The sequence below is a fragment of the Zalophus californianus genome, chromosome 4 (assembly GCF_009762305.2).
Source record: "Zalophus californianus isolate mZalCal1 chromosome 4, mZalCal1.pri.v2, whole genome shotgun sequence".
NCBI lineage: Eukaryota > Metazoa > Chordata > Mammalia > Carnivora > Otariidae > Zalophus > Zalophus californianus.
In genome coordinates this window covers 130085526-130092758 of record NC_045598.1, presented here as the reverse complement: position 1 = coordinate 130092758, position 7233 = coordinate 130085526, and positions in this window count along the sequence as shown.

Sequence of the window (7233 nt, the reverse complement as noted above, 5' to 3'; positions counted from 1 at the left end):
GCTTATATTTTCCTGTTTATACAGAAACCCTATTATCTTCTTTATCTCAAATAAGAAATTGAGCCAGAGAAAGATTAAGTAATTTGCAAAGGTTACACATTTGGTAAGCAGAGGAGCTAGGATTTAGTTCACACGTGGGCAATAAATTCCACTCCTTTTTTAAAATGATGACCCACAACACAAGCATTTGTGACAATATACGACAAAAAAATATCATATGTGCCATTTATTTTGTTGGTAAAAGTTACTGTGGCTTTCCACAGAAGAATTTCCCTTTCTTTTGACAATGAAAGCAGTTAACTTCTTCTAATCGGTAATAACTGAAAATTGTTGGGGAAGTAATAGGTAGAGATGGAAAAAAATAATGCATGTAAAAATCTTAGAATGAACTTGAGATTTATTCTCAAGACTCTTAATGACCCAACAGATAATATAGCTAGGGATAATTTAATCTTCATGGTCATTATATATTCTATTCTCCTAAGTACCATTTCCTTCCCCCACCCCCACCCATCCTTCTTATACATTAAATTAAATGGTTAAGTATTCAACCTACAGCCCCAAACCTTGGAAGTCCTTGTCCCAGTCTCCATATGGCATCCCTACTACTGGCTTTCTCCTTATATATTCATAAGCTGCAACAGGAAGACCAATCATATGATATCACTGTGAACTAGGGAATGTATGAATTGAGAAACCATGCATCTAAAATCCAAAGTTTACTTGGAATTTACTTCTTTATTCATTGAGAACTTCTCATTAACGTTTATCTTCTTTGAAAATGGAAAACTCTTCCATAAAATGAACAGTATACTATTTGAAATCCTTAAAAAAATACTGAACTTACAATTCTTCCAAAAAGTGCCATGGAACTAAGGGAAAATGCCAATAACTGAGTTGAAATAAAAACCTGACTTTGTTCAGCCAACTGTCCCTATGTCATATATTATAAAGTATCTTACATAATGTTCAGCACTCACATTTTATGACATTGTTAATAATGAAAATCTTGTGCAAAAAGCATTATAAAAGGTTAAAGTTATTTTATTGATAAATAAGGTGTTCACTGGATTTATAAAGAAATATTAAAACAATCACAAAATTTGATATTTTAACAGATATCTAACTGTAATAAAAATGGAAAATTCCATTTAAATTCTAGGTTAACTATGAATTAAGCAATTTTTTATTTGACTTGCTTAAAACCTTTCCTTTCTTGGTATATATTTCATACATATTAACAATATGAAAATGACCTCCTTTTTTCAAATAAATACATTAATAAGCAGTGCTGACATTTCTCTGGACTTTGCTTAAACTGCCAGAGACTTTTGGCATTTAGCCAAAAGTCTAATTGCAGTGTATGTGGATGCCAAGGAATGAATTTTTTGCTTTAAAAGAAGTATCTGTGACTACTGACGTGACATGCAAAAATATGCTACAGCCTAGACAGAAGCCTTGAGGAAAATTTCCAATGTCTCACAATATAGGTAACAGATTTTTTTCAACATCACAAGTTTTCCATCCTTCCTTCTACCCTTCTCATTAAATGAGGTACATATGTAAAATGCCTATACACAATAGCCTCTCAGACATTAGTTCTCTTCTTTCTACTTATGTCTGGAGGCAGGGAGAAGGGCAGGATGGAAGTTAAATGAGCACTGGATAATCTCGAGTCTCAGTATTTGGTAACTACCCTCACATGGAGACTTGACTGATATTTGTTTGTGTCATACTGTTTTTACTTCCTGCCTATAAGTTTTCCAAGAACTAAATTTTATAACTATTTATGAAAATAGACAACACAAATCATATATACATACACACACACATATACGTACATAGAGATAGATTTTAATCATGGAATAAATATTCCATCAAAGAGACTTTTATCTTCCACAGAGGCAGTTCTCAAATGACTTTCATGGTATCATGTTAAAAACCAGAACACGGTCCATTTTTACAGTAGATTTACTCAATCACAGTTACTAATCAGATTAGCACCGCTTTTATGTTTAACAAATTTTAAAAGTTGGGGGATCACTAGAGAAGCTACATATTATGAGCCTACATTGTGTTTACTTGTTAACCTTAAAAAAAAAAATGGTCTTCAAAAAATAGCTTCAAGGAATTCTTTTTCTTTTTAAACCATACTTAGAATAGGATACAAATGCATCACCAAAAATTTATTCATTTTTAATGTTATAACATAAACATTTTATTTTAAAAGTAGTTAAACCTTTATTAATATTAACATATTAAGCAGCTAAGCTCCATTTCTACATATACAGTATTTGAGGCTAGGACAGGAATGTTACCTGAAGAATTTCTCAAATTAGCTGTAACAGAAAAAGGTCTTCTAAATATGGACAGTGGAAAGCCTACAAAACCAACCAGACTGAGCTATTACAATTCTTAAAGGAAGTAACATAAATCAATATAAAAGACTTTACGTGGAGAAAATAAAGTAAGTTTCCATGCCTCTAAATTTCTCATAATTTATAAGAACCATTTAGGTCACTTTATCTGACTTAAATTAGGCTAAACTGATGTCTTTTATCCAAAAATAGACAAAATTTATGTTATCTACTTACGTCACTGGATGAAATTTAACAATGTCAATGTTTAATTTGTTAATAGAACAAAAGCAAATAGATCTTTGACAAAGGTCTGACATATCACAAAACTAATTAGTTCAAATTTCATCTCTTGATTTCTACAGTCCACACTTTGGAGGATATACCAAGATCCAATCAAAACTTAGGAAACCAGAGTAGAAATTCAACATCTGAGTTTATTATACAAATGCCTTGACCCAATACACAGTTAATAGTTTTTCCTTAGAAAGCAAAGACCCAAAATAAGCTGTTATACAACCTCACTTTTGTCAACATACATTTATCTACTACTCTGAGGTCTCTGACTCTAATTTTTCCTAATGAATTATTTATTCTAACTACATACCCTAATTTAAAATCAATTACAAAATAATTTATAAATATACATTGTACATAAATATAAATTCATAAATATATGTGTATATATGACATCATCAAAAGAATAAACTGGACCTTTCTGAAGGAAGTATAATTCTTTGCAGCAAATTCCTTTTTCCAGCATAATCTTTGCAGGAGTAGAGGAAAGAGGAAGGAAGTTGGATAGTTAATAGAGCGTGTCCATAGATCCCACAAATGAATGATCAATTTTCAAAGGATTCTTAAGTTTCCAGGTGTCTGGTAGATTTCCCCATGGCTTATCTATTAAAATTCTAGATGACAGCAATGACATTCACAGACATGGCTGTACAATGCGTTTGGGAGACATAGAAGTGACTGAATCCCCATCAAAAGAAGCTCTTCAGGGTGGTCCCATGAAAGAACCATAGGAACCTGATGTTTCCAAAAGCTGAAGAGAGAACTACTAAACCAATCTTCAAGGAAATGTCCTTTTTACTAGAATATGAAGATAATTTTTCCAAGATATGATATCTTGTCAGGATTCTGTGAAAGAATCGTATGAGTTTAAAATGTTCTATTATATCCAGGAAAACTTTGAGGGAAGGCATAAAAGGAGGAAATAAGCCTTCCAGGCAATTTAGAAAAGAATTTAGAGAAGAATTCAGGCTAACAAATTTTCAAGATAGCTGAGCAGGCTACTTAATGAAGTCAGGATGAGAAAATCAACCAAGTCCAATTGAGAACTCTAGCAGGAAGAACTAAGCCTGAGATATGATCAGTATGGGAGCAGAACAAGATGGGATGGGAGGGAGGAAGAGCTACAGACTACAATTTATCATTCACCAAATAACTCAAACAGAGCAAAGAGAACTTCTAGAAAAACTTTTTCAAAGATCAGGCTACCATGTTTCAAAGAGTCCACACAAAGGAAAAACCAGAGAATTATGATGAATGTGGAACTTAATTCAGCTCAAAATAAAATACTCTTGCCACTGAAACTATACTAGACCTTTTAACCTTACTTTGAGGATTGAGAAAGCACAGAAATTTTGCAGGACCTCTGTGATTTTATTATTAACATTTCTATTAATACTAGTGAGTATCTGTTGCCCTAATAAGCTTTTGTACGTGAGAGTTACATCTTTCAAGAAGTGCTTTCATTTAAATTAAGCCCACCAAAATCTAAGACCCTATACCACAATTCAAGAAGATTATAAAATAGTGATCATCATATAATCATAGCTATTTTTTGCCCTTCCTAATGTTCTAGGGTATAAATGTTTGCCCAGGGCTCCTATACAGAATTTGAAAAACAGAATATATAATGTTATTTAAACTTAGTGTTAATTTCTTTTAGGTCTTAAATATATAGTTGGCAAAAGTTTATGATCCCCTTAAGAGAAGATTTTCAAATCAACATAGTCCTCATTTGAGTTTTTTACATATACCTATTTTGGAGGTCTATCTGAACTGAAGCAGTACATTCTTCTTAAGGTGGCTGTTATGGGGGCGCTTAGGTGGCTCAATCAGTTAAAGGGTCTGGCTTTTTGTTTTGGCTCAGGTCATGATCTCAGGGTTCTAGGATCGAGCCCCACATCCAGCTCCTGCTCAGCGAGGAATCTGCTTGAGGATTCTCGCTTTCTCTTTCCCTCTGTCCCTCCTGCTACTCATTCTCTCTCTCTCTCTCTCATAAATAATAAATCTTTTTAAAAAGGTGCTTGTTATGGGCTGAATTGTGTGCCCCCCAAATTCATATGTTGAAGTCCTAACCCCCATTACTGTAGACTGTATTTGGAGATAGGGCCTTTAAAAAGGTAGTTAAGGTAAAGTGAGGTCATATGAGTGGGCCCTAATCCAATGTGACTGGTCTTTATCAGAGGGAGAGAGTAGGACACAGACAGCACACACAGAGACTGAGGGAGGACCCTTTGAGGACACAGCTGGAAGACAGGTCTCAGAAGAAACAAACATGCTGACAACTTCATGGTGGACTTTTAGACTCCAGAAATGTGAAGAAACAAATTTCTGCTGTTTAAACCACCCAGCCTGTGGTATTTTGTTATGGCATCCCTAATAAACTACTATGATGGTAATTTAAAAACTTAAAATATGATTATTAGGCTAGGAAATAGGGGGAAGCTAAGTAAGAAGCGTCAGTCCTGAATGAAGAACAGAGCTGTAAAACCTAATGAAGAGAAAAGCAAACATAAGCCTCAGTTTCTCTAAGTTTTAGATTGAAAAAAATAATCTTGTGTCATGTGCTAAAAACACGTACAAGTGTTGTGTACTTACTATGTGCCAGATACCATACTAACATTTAAAACAGATACACTAGAGAGTAAAATTAATCAAGTGTTCAGATATTCCTTTTCTAGAAGACACAATGCCTGAAAATGGTCAGATTTTTCCTAACTGAAAATGGTCTATTTTGTATTTCCTTAATCATTATCTCAGAATCATAGTGTATACAGCTCCTTTTTTTCCAGTATTCTCTACATAGTTTTCTATTTAAGCTAATCCACTTCTAAAGATACTGTGATCTGACTTTGTTCATTAAAAATTTCTCAAAAGACTACAAATTATTTTGATAATATACTCCAGTGATTCACAATTCCATGGCAAGAAATTCTTGCTATGGAAACTAGATTTCAAGTTCTTTGAGAATGGAGACTTTATTTCTACTTCAGATAAAACCGTGAAATGGACGAAGTTTATCTTCAGAATTCCGAGTGCTCTTCCTTCAGCATCACCCCCAACTCCTTTATATAAATTCCTGTTCACTTCGTCAAGGACTCAAGAGTTCTTGCTCCCCTTTCTTCCCTAAACCCCATCCCCACTCCATCCCCATCCAAAACTTCTCTCAGGGAACAATCTCATAAACCTGCCTAATTGAGATATGAAAATATTGAAAAAATACTAAATAAAAATACTTTTCCCCAAGCACAAAAATCTTTTTCCAACAGCAATTTTCTCTTACCAGAAATTCTAGTCTCCTGCATACCTTTTTCAGCAACCCTGAGCATTTTGAGTTCCAGAGTCCATACGTTGTAAGTCATTTCTGTGAGAGGAAAGTAAAAAACAAAAGTAGGAATTAGTGATTGGGATGGAAAAAGCAGAGCAGCAATAGAAGTTTTCTCATTTACCCCTCCTCCAGGGTTAAAGGAAGCTAAGAAAAAGTAACCTTGGGCCTTGGAATTGCACTTCTACTTCTGTAAGGAGAGATAAAGTTGAGTTACACAGAAAAGCTGGTGGTGTGTTTTTATTCACATTGCAGTGATCAGAGCCAAGGGTATAGAACCTTGGGTTGAGGACATAATTTAGGAAATATCTATTTAGTTATGTCAAATATGTAAAATAAGGTTACACAAAGCTTGGTAAATGTTAAGGTCTCTGAGTTATGCTGTATTTCTGGGACCACTGTGGAAACTGGAGACTGGAGTCAACAATTCTGGGTCATTGAATTTCAAAAGGCATTCAAACAGGGCATCAGACACACAAAAAAATAGCCCTTTAGTACTTGTGCTATCTTCCATAAGGCAACTGGACATATTTTTACATCTCACTGAAACTAATTGATAGAGATCCTGAAAATTTTCTAAGAAGCAAGTGATGGAGGGGGTGCTTGGGTGGCTCAGTCAGTTGAGCGTCTGGCTCTTGATTTTGGCTCAGGTCATGATCTCAGGATCCTGCAATTGAGCCCTGCATTGGGCTCCACTCTCAGCAGGGAGTCTGCTTGGGGATTCTCTCTCTCCCTCTCCCTCTCCCTCTGCCTCACCCTCCTACTAGTACATGTGCGTACATGCTTGCATTCTCTTTCTCTCTCTAAAATAAATAATAAAACTTTTTTAAAAAAGAAGCAAGCTGTTGATTGATGGAAATTAATTGTAAAGTGTCCATTATTACTAATATCAAATGGTTAAATGTTACTGACTGTTCTCTATTTCATGTACAAAATTTTCTTGACTTTAAGATTATTTATAAGAACTTTTATAGGATCCTAAAATCTTCAATCTTTCTAACTATTTATCTGATAATGTCTTATATCTTTTAACTGTGAATTTTCCTATCAAAGAATTTTCAGGAACTTGGCTATCAGCGTGTGTGTGTGTGTGTGTGTGTGTGTGTGTGTGTGTGTGTGTCGGGGCAGGGTGAAGACTCTGCTCTTTTACATTTTCAGAGTAGGTGAAGTCTTAAATTGGGGTGGGGAACGGCGACAGAAGGAAACAAGCTACAGCTTGTTTGTTGTCAACAACTAAAGCTAACTTTACTGCTCAGA